The sequence below is a fragment of the Pseudophryne corroboree genome, unplaced genomic scaffold, assembly GCF_028390025.1.
Source record: "Pseudophryne corroboree isolate aPseCor3 unplaced genomic scaffold, aPseCor3.hap2 scaffold_147, whole genome shotgun sequence".
Taxonomy (NCBI): domain Eukaryota; kingdom Metazoa; phylum Chordata; class Amphibia; order Anura; family Myobatrachidae; genus Pseudophryne; species Pseudophryne corroboree.
Window position 1 is genome coordinate 863,782 of NW_026968099.1, and position 14,219 is coordinate 878,000.

The 14,219-nt window shown below is 45.1% G+C and overlaps 7 non-coding genes and 1 pseudogene across 7 annotated transcripts; all 8 read right to left on the reverse strand.

Annotated features, from left to right (window-relative positions):
• Positions 1-941: 941 nt before the first annotated feature.
• LOC134997945 (U1 spliceosomal RNA) lies at positions 942-1,104 on the reverse strand. The gene has a single exon (XR_010200316.1). It is a non-coding gene; the product is annotated as a U1 spliceosomal RNA (small nuclear RNA).
• A 152-nt stretch (positions 1,105-1,256) lies between these two features.
• LOC134997880 (U1 spliceosomal RNA) lies at positions 1,257-1,420 on the reverse strand. The gene has a single exon (XR_010200253.1). It is a non-coding gene; the product is annotated as a U1 spliceosomal RNA (small nuclear RNA).
• A 681-nt stretch (positions 1,421-2,101) lies between these two features.
• LOC134998016 (U1 spliceosomal RNA) lies at positions 2,102-2,251 on the reverse strand (annotated as a pseudogene).
• Positions 2,252-2,403: 152 nt separating this feature from the next.
• LOC134997897 (U1 spliceosomal RNA) lies at positions 2,404-2,567 on the reverse strand. The gene has a single exon (XR_010200269.1). It is a non-coding gene; the product is annotated as a U1 spliceosomal RNA (small nuclear RNA).
• A 670-nt stretch (positions 2,568-3,237) lies between these two features.
• LOC134997953 (U1 spliceosomal RNA) lies at positions 3,238-3,400 on the reverse strand. Its single transcript, XR_010200323.1, has one exon. It is a non-coding gene; the product is annotated as a U1 spliceosomal RNA (small nuclear RNA).
• A 152-nt stretch (positions 3,401-3,552) lies between these two features.
• On the reverse strand, positions 3,553-3,716 carry LOC134997845 (U1 spliceosomal RNA). The gene has a single exon (XR_010200221.1). It is a non-coding gene; the product is annotated as a U1 spliceosomal RNA (small nuclear RNA).
• Positions 3,717-4,387: 671 nt separating this feature from the next.
• Positions 4,388-4,550, reverse strand: LOC134997946 (U1 spliceosomal RNA). The gene has a single exon (XR_010200317.1). It is a non-coding gene; the product is annotated as a U1 spliceosomal RNA (small nuclear RNA).
• A 152-nt stretch (positions 4,551-4,702) lies between these two features.
• LOC134997893 (U1 spliceosomal RNA) lies at positions 4,703-4,866 on the reverse strand. Its single transcript, XR_010200265.1, has one exon. It is a non-coding gene; the product is annotated as a U1 spliceosomal RNA (small nuclear RNA).
• Positions 4,867-14,219: the final 9,353 nt, after the last annotated feature.

Sequence of the window (14,219 nt, forward strand, 5' to 3'; positions counted from 1 at the left end):
GGAAAATTCAGGGCTATGTCGTGTAGATGATGGCCTAACAGGAGGCTTTAAAATTTTCTTTCTAGTGTCCTTCGTTTGGGAGAAAAATGCAAAGGTACAAGACAGCTTTTCCTTGCCAATATCTCTCTTTTGCAAAGAGCTACGCATTGGAAAATTCAGGGCTATGTCGTGTAGATGATGGCCTAACAGGAGGCTTTAAAATTTTCTTTCTAGTGACCTTCGTTTGGGAGAAAAATGCAATGGTACAAGACAGCTTTTCCTTGCCAATATCTCTCTTTTGCAAAGAGCTGCGCATTGGAAAATTCAGGGCTATGTCGTGTAGATGATGGCCTAACAGGAGGCTTTAAAATTTTAATTCTAGTGTCCTTCGTTTGGGAGAAAAATGCAAAGGTACAAGACAGCTTTTCCTTGCCAATATCTCTCTTTTGCAAAGAGCTGCGCATTGGAAAATTCAGGGCTATGTCGTGTAGATGATGGCCTAACAGGAGGCTTTAAAATTTTAATTCTAGTGTCCTTCGTTTGGGAGAAAAATGCAAAGGTACAAGACAGCTTTTCCTTGCCAATATCTCTCGTTTGCAAAGAGCTGCGCATTGGAAAATTCAGGGCTATATCGTGTAGATGATGGCCTAACAGGAGGCTTTAAAATTTTAATTCTAGTGTCCTTCGTTTGGGAGAAAAATGCAAGCATTCAAAAAATTGAAGCATTCAAGCTGATTACTTGCAGCTGGGCACTGTAATAGCTCCAGAGTTGCTCTGTTAGGCAACTAAAAGGGTGTGGGCCCTGCAGCACTACCTGTAGTTCGCATTGTGCGTTGGAAGGCACAAAGTAATCAGACGGGAGAAGTCAAGATAGTGCGCAAGGGCATAGAAGGGAGTGGCTCAAGAAAAGAGAAGTGTAAACAGACAGCAAACTAGGCTGGAGAGAGACATGAGACAAAGAGATCTGAATTATACGAGAGCCGACCAGGGGAAACACAAATTATGCAGTCAAGTTTCCCACATTTGGGGAAATCGCAGGAGCAGCACACCCAGAGTGCAATGGGTGAGCCTTGCCCTGGGAGAAGCACCTTCATGATCATAGTATCTCACCTAGCAGGTAAGTAGGAATTGGGCTAGAGCTGGGGAGGGTCGCTGCTCGGGCACCCCCCTGTCAAGTGAAGGAGATCCAACTGAGGCAGCACAAGGGAACTCTCAAAAGAAGAACAAGGCTAGAGGAAGATCTGAGACAAAGAAATCAGACTTTTACCAGAGCTGACCAGAGGAAAGCACAAACACAGTCCCCCACTACCACAAATAATGCTGTCAAGTTTACCACATTTGGGGAAATAACAGGGGTCAGCATACCCAGAATGCAATGAATGAACCTCACCCTGGGAGAACAATCTTCATGACCATGGTATCTCCTATGCAAAATAAGTATGATTTGGGATAGGGCTGGAGAGGGCCGCTGCTCAGGCACATCTCTGTCAAGTAAAGGAGATTCAACTGAGGCAGCACAAGGGAACTCTCATCTGGGGACAACAACTGCAGGAGGTACACATATTTTCAGATGAACATGGTAGGGCAGAACGCTGCCTAATATGGAAGCACCCCCAAACAACAAACCAAATGCAACAACTAGTATAAGCATTCCTGGGGAAGGCCTGCAGCAGATGGATTTGCATATGGTGATGTCATCCAAGCAGTGGGTCAAAGTTGGCTTCAACCCTCGTCTGCATATGAAAAGAGAAAATTGGCATGCAGGGCATGGCGGCCTTTTGCGGTGCTTGGATGACCCCTAGTTCGCATTAAACACCTCCACCCTCCTTCGGTGTGGGGCTCATGATGGCTATGCCCCAGCCCCTGAAGCATTCAAGCTGATTTCTTGCAGCAGCTGGGCACTGTAACAGCTCCAGAGCTGCTCTGTAAGGCAAGAAAAAGGGTGTGGGCCCTGCAGCACTACCTGTAGTTTGCATTGTGCGTTGGAAGGCACAAAGTAAGCAGACGGGAGAAGTCATGATAGTGCGCAAGGGCATAGAAGGGAGCAACTCAAGAAAAGAGAAGTGGAAACAGACTGCAAACTAGGCTGGAGAGAGACCTGAGACAAAGAGATCTGAATTATACGAGAGCCGACCTGGTGAAACACAAATTATGCAGTCAAGTGTCCAACATTTGGGAAACCGCAGGAGTAGCACACCCAGAGTGCAATGGGTGAGCCTTGCCTGGGAGAAGCACCTTCATGATCATAGTATCTCACCTGGCAGGTAAGTAGGAGCTGGGCTAGAGCTGGGGAGGGTCGCTGCTCGGGCACCCCCCTGTCAAGTGAAGGAGATCCAACTGAGGCAGCACAAGGGAACTCTCGAAAGAAGAACAAGGCTAGAGGAAGATCTGAGACAAAGAAATCTGACTTTTACCAGAGCTGACCAGAGGAAAGCACAAACACAGTCCCTCACTACCACAAATAATGCTGTCCAGTTTCCCACATTTGGGGAAATCACAGGGGTCAGCATACCCAGAATGCAATGAATGGACCTCACCCTGGAAGAATAATCTTCATGACCATGGTATCTCCTATGCAAAATAAGTATGATTTGGGATAGAGCTGGGGAGGGCCGCTGCTCAGGCACATCTCTGTCAAGTAAAGGCGATTCAACTGAGGCAGCACAAGGGAACTCTCATCTGGGGACAACAACTGCAGGGAGAACACATATTTTCAGATGAACATGGGAGGGCAGAAGGCTGCCTAATACTGAAGCACCCCCAAACAACAAACCAAATGCAACAACTAGTGCAAGCATTCCTGGGGAAGGCCTGCAGCAGATGGATTTGCATATGGTGATGTCATCCAAGCAGTGGGTCAAAGTTGGCTTCAACCCTCGTCTGCATATGAAAAGAAAAAAGGGATGTGCAGGGCATGGCGGCCTTTTGCGGCGCTTGGATGACCCCTAATTCGCATTAAACATCTCCACCCTCCTTCGGTGTGGGGCTCATGTTGGCTATGCCCCAGCCCCTGAAGCATTCAAGCTGATTTCTTGCAGCAGCTGGGCACTGTAACAGCTCCAGAGCTGCTCTGTAAAGCATGTAAAAGGGTGTGGGCCCTGCAGCACTACCTGTAGTTTGCATTGTGCGTTGGAAGGCACAAAGTAAGCAGACAGGAGAGGTCAGAATAGTGTGCAAGGGCATAGAAGGGAGCGGCTCAAGAAAAGAGAAGTGGAAACAGACAGCAAACTAGGCTGGAGAGAGACCTGAGACAAAGAGATCTGAATTATACGAGAGCCGACCAGGGGAAACACAAATTATGCAGTCAAGTTTCCCACATTTGGGGAAATCACAGGGGCAGCACACCCAGAGTGCAATGGGTGAGCCTTGCCCTGGGAGAAGCACCTACATGATCATAGTATCTCACCTGGCAGGTAAGTAGGAGTTGGGCTAGAGCTGGGGAGGGTCGCTGCTCGGGCACCCCCCTGTCAAGTGAAGGAGATCCAACTGAGGCAGCACAAGGGAACTCTCGAAAGAAGAACAAGGCTAGAGGAAGATCTGAGACAAAGAAATCTGACTTTTACCAGAGCTGACCAGAGGAAAGCACAAACACAGTCCCCCACTACCACAAATAATACAGTCAAGTTTCCCACATTTGGGGAAATCACAGGGGTCAGCATACCCAGAATGCAATGAATGAACCTCACCCTGGGAGAACAATCTTCATGACCGTGGTATCTCCTATGCAAAATAAGTATGATTTGGGATAGGGCTGGGGAGGGCCGCTGCTCAGGCACATCTCTGTCAAGTAAAGAAGATTCAACTGAGGCAGCACAAGGGAACTCTCATCTGGGGACAACAACTGCAGGAAGAACACATATTTTCAGATGAACATGGGAGGGCAGAAGGCTGCCTAATACTGAAGCACCCCCAAACAACAAACCAAATGCAACAACTAGTGCAAGCATTCCTGGGGGAAGGCCTGCAGCAGATGGATTTGCATATGGTGATGTCATCCAAGCAGTGGGTCAAAGTTGGCTTCAACCCTCGTCTGCATATGAAAAGAGAAAAGGGGCATGCAGGGCATGGCGGCCTTTTGTGGCGCTTGGATGACCCCTAGTTCGCATTAAACACCTCCACCCTCCTTCGGTGTGGGGCTCATGTTGGCTATGCCCCAGCCCCTGAAGCATTCAAGCTGATTTCTTGCAGTAGCTGGGCACTGTAACAGCTCCAGAGCTGCTCTGTAAGGCAAGTAAAAGGGTGTGGGCCCTGCAGCACTACCTGTAGTTCGCATTGTGCGTTGCAAGGCACAAAGTAAGCAGATGGGAGAAGTCAGGATAGTGCGCAAGGGCATAGAAGGGAGCGGCTCAAGAAAAGAGAAGTGGAAACAGACAGCAAACTAGGCTGGAAAGAAACCTGAGACGAAGAGATCTGAATTATACGAGAGCCGACCAGGGGAAACACAAATTATGCAGTCAAATGTCCCACATTTGGGGAAATCGCAGGAGCAGCACACCCAGAGTGCAATGGGTGAGCCTTGCCCTGGGAGAAGCACCTTCATGATCATAGTATCTCACCTGGCAGGTAAGTAGGAGTTGGGCTAGAGCTGGGGAGGGTCGCTGCTCAAGCACCCCCCTGTCAAGTGAAGGAGATCCAACTGAGGCAGCACAAGGGAACTCTCAAAAGAAGAATAAGACTAGAGGAAGAAATGAGACAAAGAAATCTGACTTTTACCAGAGCTGACCAGAGGAAAGCACAAACACAGTCCCCCACTACTACAAATCATGCAGTCAAGTTTCCCACATTTGGTGAAATCACAGGGGTCAGCATACCCAGAATGCAATGAATGAACCTCACCCTGGGAGAACAATCTTAATGACCATGGAATCTCCTATGCAAGATAAGTATGATTTGGGATAGGGCTGGAGAGGGCCGCTGCTCAGGCACATCTCTGTCAAGTAAAGGAGATTCAACTGAGGCAGCACAAGGGAACTCTCATCTGGGGACAACAACTGCAGGGAGAACACATATTTTCAGATGAACATGGGAGGGCAGAAGGCTGCCTAATACTGAAGCACCCCCAAACAACAAACCAAATGCAACAACTAGTGCAAGCATTCCTGGGGGAAGGCCTGCAGCAGATTGATTTGCATATGGTAATGCCATCCAAGCAGTGGGTCAAAGTTGGCTTTAACCCTCGTCTGCATATGAAAAGAGAAAAGGGGCGTGCAGGGCATGGCGGCCTTTTGCGGCGCTTGGATGACCCCTAGTTCGCATTAAACACCTCCACCCTCCTTCGGTGTGGGGCTCATGTTGGCTATGCCCCAGCCCCTGAAGCATTCAAGCTGATTTCTTGCAGCAGCTGGGCACTGTAACAGCTCCAGAGCTGCTCTGTAAGGCAAGAAAAAGGGTGTGGGTCCTGCAGCACTACCTGCAGTTTGCATTGTGCATTGGAAGGCACAAAGTAAGCAGACGGGAGAAGTCAGGATAGTGCGCAAGGGCATAGAAGGGAGCGGCTCAAGAAAAGAGAAGTGGAAACAGACAGCAAACTAGGCTGGAGAGCTCTTCTGTCTATATTTTGCAAACCTGCTCTTGTCCTCTCCAACTGCTCCATGTAGATTTGACGTCTGGAAAGGTGCATAACCCACTGACAAGCAAACACACTCCTGCATGAGTTTTCTCTCTCACTAGCTGGATGATACACAATCATTTGCATGTGCTCCACCTCCGACACACCACCCACCCAACCACCCAGTGACCAGAGCCACCCACAAGCCAACTGGCTACGTGATTTAATTTGCACAGTGTAGTCATCCAGGCAGCATGCCCTTCTCAATGGAAGGATCTCTGGTTCCATGGAATCTTCCACATTGGAATGCTGCGGAACAAAAAGGATTTAAATATTCAGCTTGCTAGCATTCAATGTACCTGCGGCTTGGCTCTAGCACATGGGTCTTCATCCTGTGGCCCTCCAGCTGCTGTGAAACTACACATCCCAGCATGCCCTGCCACAATTTTGCTATTAAGGTATGCTAAAACTGAGGCAGGGCATGCTGGCATGTGTAGTTCCACAGCAGCTGGAGGGTCGCAGGTTGAAGACCCATGTTCTAGCATGCCTGTTCTATGATGCATGTACCGTGATGTCACAATCAGCTTGGAATGGGGTGTCTAGCAGGCATTTGCTGACAGCCACTTGAGGGAGACACACATCAGGAGATGCAGCATATCGGAGGTCTTCGATGCCTTTCCAGCAAATGCACACCACCTGCTGCTGGTCTGGACACAAAACAATACCCACAATCGAAGTCCCAAAATGCCCAACTACTGGATTCATGTAAGTAGTGAATTTAGGAATGAATTTAGAAGTAGGAAATTAAGTTAGTTCACAAGTACATTCAAATTCAGATCTAAAGTCTAGGTAGGCCTCACGTCCTGGCAGCCCCCAGCACTTAAAAATGCCTTGATTAGAGGTAGAGAATTAAATGTAGATAAAAAGTAGACACAAAATAAGACTCCACAGAGCAGTTATCAGGTGTCTTTATCAATTGTTGCATTTAAAAAATCAAGCAATTAGGGAACACAATGTTGCAACAATGTAACCCTATTTGCAAAATAGTACTAAATAAGTTTGTCGATGTAAGACATTTGCAAAGGCGCATCCAAAACACGCTGGAAAATGCAACTGAATCTGTTTTTGGAGGCTAGAATAGGAAATGTGCATCGGTCCTACAAGTACTGAAAGCTCTTCTACCATCTCCCTTTTCTGAAAAGCCATTTAATATATGGTTCCCAGATAGGGGACATATCAGATATTGCCTTTCAAAAGCAGCAAATATCATACCACTTCTATTGCCATCAAAGATAAACATTGATTGTTTTCAGATATTGGATTGAAAAAGCAGTCTTTATTGACATAAAGAAGCAAAAAAACATACATAAACATTACACACATAAGTACTGTGTTGCAGCACAGATAAAACACAATACAAATGCTGTCGGTATAGTACAGTTCAAGAACTACAGCACAGGCCAGCCTACACTATAAATCATGAACTGCACTATACATTTAAACAATACAATAATACAACAGTTAATAAGGCTATGGGTGTGGAATGTAAGAGGGTGAGGGAATCACAAGCCCGAAGCTTTATTGAAAGACAGACACATATAAAGGGAGGATTAATAAATACATAAGATATCCTTTACTATAGAATGTAGTCCAATCCGGTCTTTCAACTCTTCCACAACTTAAAAACGGATAGTGTTCCCAAGCCTTGTATCCTGGAATATCTTCAGTCTCTCGCCAATGAAGAAAACAATCCCTCCAGCAGACTCTTCAACCACGATACAAGATCGCAGCCAAAAGGGCGAGAAGCAACTACACTTGCGTTTAACCAAAATAGCTAAAACTTAGTGGAGGAAAGTGCAGTGCACCAAAACATAAGCTGACACAATCATGGAGAATGCGCCAGCATATATGCTCTTCTATCTATATTTTGCAAACCTGCTCTTGTCCCCTCCAGCTGCTCCATGTAGATTTGACGTCTGGCAAGGTGCATAACCCACTGACAAGCAGGCACACTCCTGCATGAGTTTTCTCTCTCACTAGCTGGATGATACACAATCATTTGCATGTGCTTCACCTCTAACACACCACCCACCCAACCACCCAGTCACCAGAGCCACCCACAAACCAACTGGCTCCGTGATTTTATTTGCACAGTGCAGTCATCCAGGCAGCATGTCCTTCTCAATGGAATAATCTCTGGTTCCATGGAATCTTCCGCATTGGAATGCTGCGGAACAAAAAGGATTTAAACATTCAGCTTGCTAGCATTCAATGTACCTGCGGCTTGGCTATAGCACATGGGTCTTCATCCTGTGGCCCTCCAGCTGCTGTGAAACTACACATCCCAGCATGCCCTGCCACAGTTTTGCTATTAAGGTATGCTAAAACTGAGGCAGGGCATGCTGGGATGTGTAGTTCCACAGCAGCTGGAGGGTCGCAGGTTGAAGACCCATGTTCTAGCATGCCTGTTCTATGATGTATGTTCCGTGATGTCACAATCAGCTTGGAATGGGGTATCTAGCAGGCATTTGCTGACAGCCACTTGAGGGAGACACACATCAGGAGATGCAGCATATCGGAGGTCTTCGATGCCTTTCCAGCAAATGCACACCACCTGCTGCTGGTCTGGACACAAAACAATGCCCACAATCGAAGTCCCAAAATGCCCAACTACAGGATTCATGTAAGTAGTGAATTTAGGAATGAATTTAGAAGTAGGAAATTAAGTTAGTTCACAAGTACATTCAAATTCAGATCTAAAGTCTAGGTAGGCCTCACGTCCTGGCAGCCCCCAGCATTTAAAAATGCCTTGATTAGAGGTAGGGAATTAAATGTAGATAAGAAGTAGACGCAAAATAAGACTCCACAGAGCAGTTATCAGGTGTCTTTATCAATTGTTGCATTTAAAAAATCAAGCAATTAGGGAACACAATGTTGCAACAATGTAACCCTATTTGCAAAATAGTACTAAATAAGTTTGTCGGTGTAAGACATTTGCAAAGGCGCATCCAAAACACGCTGGAAAATGCAACTGAATCTGTTTTTGGAGGCTAGAATAGGAAATGTGCATCGGTCCTACAAGTACTGAAAGCTCTTCTACCATCTTCCTTTTCTGAAAAGCCATTTAATATATGGTTCCCAGATAGGGGACATATCAGATATTGCCTTTCAAAAGCAGCAAATATCATACCACTTCTATTGCCATCAAAGATAAACATTGATTGTTTTCAGATATTGGATTGAAAAAGCAGTCTTTATTGACATAAAGAAGCAAAAAAACATACATAAACATTACACACATAAGTACTGTGTTGCAGCACAGCCAAAACACAATACAAATGCTGTCGGTATAGTACAGTTCAAGAACTACAGCACAGGCCAGCCTACACTTTAAATCATGAACTGCACTATACATTTAAACTATACAATAATACAACAGTTAATAAGGCTATGTGTGTGGAGTGTAAGAGTGTGAGGGAATCACAAGACCGAAGCTTTATTGTAACACAGACACATATAAGGGGAGGGGCAATAAATAGAAAGGTATCCTTTACTATAGAATGTAGTCCAATCCGACCTCTGTGCTCTTGCACAACTGAAAAACGGATAGTGTTCCCAAGCCTTCCATCCTGGAATATCTTTGGTCTTTCGCCAATGAAGAAAACAATCCCTCCCTCCAGCAGACCCTTCAACCACGATACAAGATCACAGCCAAAAGGCCGAGAAGCAACTACACTTGAGCTTAACAAAAATGGCTAAAACTTAGTGGAGGAAAGTGCAGTGCACCAAAACATAAGCTGACACAATCATGGAGAATGTGCCAGCATATATGCTCTTCTATATATATTTTGCAAACCTGCTCTTGTCCCCTCCAGCTGCTCTATGTAGATTTGACGTCTGGCAAGGTGCATAACCCACTGACAAGCAGGCACACTCCTGCATGAGTTTTCTCTCTCACTAGCTGGATGATACACAATCATTTGCATGTGCTTCACCTCTAACACACCACCCACCCAACCACCCAGTCACCAGAGCCACCCACAAACCAACTGGCTCCGTGATTTAATTTGCACAGTGTAGTCATCCAGGCAGCATGTCCTTCTCAATGGAAGGATCTCTGGTTCCATGGAATCTTCCACATTGGAATGCTGCGGAACAAAAATGATTTAAACATTCAGCTTGCTAGCATTCAATGTACCTGCGACTTGGCTCTAGCACATGTGTCTTCATCCTGTGGCCCTCCAGCTGCTGTGAAACTACACATCCCAGCATGCCCTGCCACAGTTTTGCTATTAAGGTATGCTAAAACTGAGGCAGGGCATGCTGGGATGTATAGTTCCACAGCAGCTGGAGGGTCGCAGGTTGAAGACCCATGTTCTAGCATGCCTGTTCTATGATGTATGTTCCGTGATTTCACAATCAGCTTGGAATGGGGTATCTAGCAGGCATTTGCTGACAGCCACTTGAGGGAGACACACATCAGGAGATGCAGCATATCGGAGGTCTTCGATGCCTTTCCAGCAAATGCACACCACCTGCTGCTGGTCTGGACACAAAACAATGCCCACAATCGAAGTCCCAAAATGCCCAACTACAGGATTCATGTAAGTAGTGAATTTAGGAATGAATTTAGAAGTAGGAAATTAAGTTAGTTCACAAGTACATTCAAATTCAGATCTAAAGTCTAGGTAGGCCTCACGTCCTGGCAGCCCCCAGCATTTAAAAATGCCTTGATTAGAGGTAGGGAATTAAATGTAGATAAGAAGTAGACGCAAAATAAGACTCCACAGAGCAGTTATCAGGTGTCTTTATCAATTGTTGCATTTAAAAAATCAAGCAATTAGGGAACACAATGTTGCAACAATGTAACCCTATTTGCAAAATAGTACTAAATAAGTTTGTCGATGTAAGACATTTGCAAAGGCGCATTTAAAACACACTGGAAAATGCAACTGAATCTGTTTTTGGAGGCTAGAATAGGAAATGTGCATCGGTCCTACAAGTACTGAAAGCTCTTCTACCATCTTCCTTTTCTGAAAAGCTATTTAATATATGGTTCCCAGATAGGGGACATATCAGATATTGCCTTTCAAAAGCAGCAAATATCATACCACTTCTATTGCCATCAAAGATAAACATTGATTGTTTTCAGATATTGGATTGAAAAAGCAGTCTTTATTGACATAAAGAAGCAAAAAAACATACATAAACATTACACACATAAGTACTGTGTTGCAGCACAGCCAAAACACAATACAAATGCTGTCGGTATAGTACAGTTCAAGAACTACAGCACAGGCCAGCCTACACTATAAATCATGAACTGCACTATACATTTAAACTATACAATAATACAACAGTTAATAAGGCTATGTGTGTGGAGTGTAAGAGTGTGAGGGAATCACAAGACCGAAGCTTTATTGTAACACAGACACATATAAGGGGAGGGGCAATAAATAGAAAGGTATCCTTTACTATAGAATGTAGTCCAATCCGACCTCTATGCTCTTGCACAACTGAAAAACGGATAGTGTTCCCAAGCCTTCCATCCTGGAATATCTTTGGTCTTTCGCCAATGAAGAAAACAATCCCTCCCTCCAGCAGACCCTTCAACCACGATACAAGATCACAGCCAAAAGGCTGAGAAGCAACTACACTTGAGCTTAACAAAAATGGCTAAAACTTAGTGGAGGAAAGTGCAGTGCACCAAAACATAAGCTGACACAATCATGGAGAATGTGCCAGCATATATGCTCTTCTATCTGTATTTTGCAAACCTGCTCTTTTCCCCTCCAGCTGCTCTATGTAGATTTTACGTCTGGCAAGGTGCATAACCCACTGACAAGCAGGCACACTCCTGCATGAGTTTTCTCTCTCACTAGCTGGATGATACACAATCATTTGCATGTGCTTCACCTCCGACACACCACCCACCCAACCACCCAGTCACCAGAGCCACCCACAAACCAACTGGCTCCGTGATTTAATTTGCACAGTGTAGTCATCCAGGCAGCATGTCCTTCTCAATGGAAGGATCTCTGGTTCCATGGAATCTTCCACATTGGAATGCTGCGGAACAAAAAGGATTTAAATATTCAGCTTGCTAGCATTCAATGTACCTGCGGCTTGGCTCTAGCACATGGGTCTTCATCCTGTGGCCCTCCAGCTGCTGTGAAACTACACATCCCAGCATGCCCTGCCACAGTTTTGCTATTAAGGTATGCTAAAACTGAGGCAGGGCATGCTGGGATGTGTAGTTCCACTGCAGCTGGAGGGTCGCAGGTTGAAGACCCATGTTCTAGCATGCCTGTTCTATGATGCATGTACCGTAATGTCACAATCAGCTTGGAATGGGGTGTCTAGCAGGCATTTGCTGACAGACACTTGAGGGAGACACACATCAGGAGATGCAGCATATCGGAGGTCTTCGATGCCTTTCCAGCAAATGCACACCACCTGCTGCTGGTCTGGACACAAAACAATGCCCACAATCGAAGTCCCAAAATGCCCAACTACAGGATTCATGTAAGTAGTGAATTTAGGAATGAATTTAGAAGTAGGAAATTAAGTTAGTTCACAAGTACATACAAATTCAGATCTAAAGTCTAGGTAGGCCTCACGTCCTGGCAGCCCCCAGCATTTAAAAATGCATTGATTAGAGGTAGAGAATTAAATGTAGTTAAGAAGTAGACACAAAATAAGACTCCACAGAGCAGTTATCAGGTGTCTTTATCAATTGTTGCATTTAAAAAATCAAGCAATTAGGGAACACAATGTTGCAACAATGTAACCCTATTTGCAAAATAGTACTAAATAAGTTTGTCGGTGTAAGACATTTGCAAAGGCGCATCCAAAACACGCTGGAAAATGCAACTGAATCTGTTTTTGGAGGCTAGAATAGGAAATGTGCATCGGTCCTACAAGTACTGAAAGCTCTTCTCCCATCTCCCTTTTCTGAAAAGCCATTTAATATATGGTTCCCAGATAGGGGACATATCAGATATTGCCTTTCAAAAGCAGCAAATATCATACCACTTCTATTGCCATCAAAGATAAACATTGATTGTTTTCAGATATTGGATTGAAAAAGCAGTCTTTATTGACATAAAGAAGCAAAAAAACATACATAAACATTACACACATAAGTACCGTGTTGCAGCACAGCCAAAACACAATACAAATGCTGTCGGTATAGTACAGTTCAAGAACTACAGCACAGGCCAGCCTACACTATAAATCATGAACTGCACTATACATTTAAACAATACAATAATACAACAGTTAATAAGGCTATGGGTGTGGAGTGTAAGAGGGTGAGGGAATCACAAGCCCGAAGCTTTATTGAAAGACAGACACATATAAAGGGAGGATTAATAAATACAAAGACTTTACTATAGAATGTAGTCCAATCCGGTCTTTCAACTCTTCCACAACTGAAAAACGGATAGTGTTCCCAAGCCTTCCATCCTGGAATATCTTCAGTCTCTCGCCAATGAAGAAAACAATCCCTCCAGCAGACTCTTCAACCACGATACAAGATCACAGCCAAAAGGGCGAGAAGCAACTACACTTGCGTTTAACCAAAATGGCTAAAACTTAGTGAAGGAAAGTGCAGTGCACCAAAACATAAGCTGACACAATCATGGAGAATGCGCCAGCATATATGCTCTTCTATCTATATTTTGCAAACCTGCTCTTGACCCCTCCAGCTGCTCCATGTAATTTTGACGCCTTGCAAGGTGCATAACCCACTGACAAGCAGGCACACTCCTGCATGAGTTTTCACTCTCACTAGCTGGATGATACACATTCATTTGCATGTGCTCCACCTCCGACACACCGCCCACCCAACCACCCAGTCACCAGAGCCACCCACAAGCCAACTGGCTCCGTGATTTAATTTGCACAGTGCAGTCATCCAGGCAGCATGTCCTTCTCAATGGAATAATCTCTGGTTCCATGGAATCTTCCGCATTGGAATGCTGCGGAACACAAAGGATTTAAACATTCAGCTTGTCAATGTACCTGCGGCTTGGCTCTAGCACATGGGTCTTCATCCTGTGGCCCTCCAGCTTCTGTGAAACTACACATCCCAGCATGCCCTGCCACAGTTTTGCTATTAAGGTATGCTAAAACTGAGGCAGGGCATGCTGGGATGTGTAGTTCCACAGCAGCTGGAGGGTCGCAGGTTGAAGACCCATGTTCTAGCATGCCTGTTCTATGATGCATGTACCGTGATGTCACAATCAGCTTGGAATGGGGTATCTAGCAGGCATTTGCTGACAGCCACTTGAGGGAGACACACATCAGGAGATGCAGCATATCGGAGGTCTTCGATGCCTTTCCAGCAAATGCACACCACCTGCTGCTGGTCTAGACACAAAACAATGCCCACAATCGAAGTCCCAAAATGCCCAACTACAGGATTCATGTAAGTAGTGAATTTAGGAATGAATTTAGAAGTAGGAAATTAAGTTAGTTCACAAGTGTAACGGACGCAGCCCAGCTGGCTCTTGAGGAGTACTTTTTGCCAGCCTGTTTCTGGATTCAGTGCGTTAGTCTAAAGAGACAGGACAGAACTGTGTTATCACCTATACAGCATGCTGCCTGGATTCCCAATAGAAATGGACATCACATATTATTGTGAAACATCATCCCTCTGTTATACTGTATGTGTTTGTGTTTATCAGGG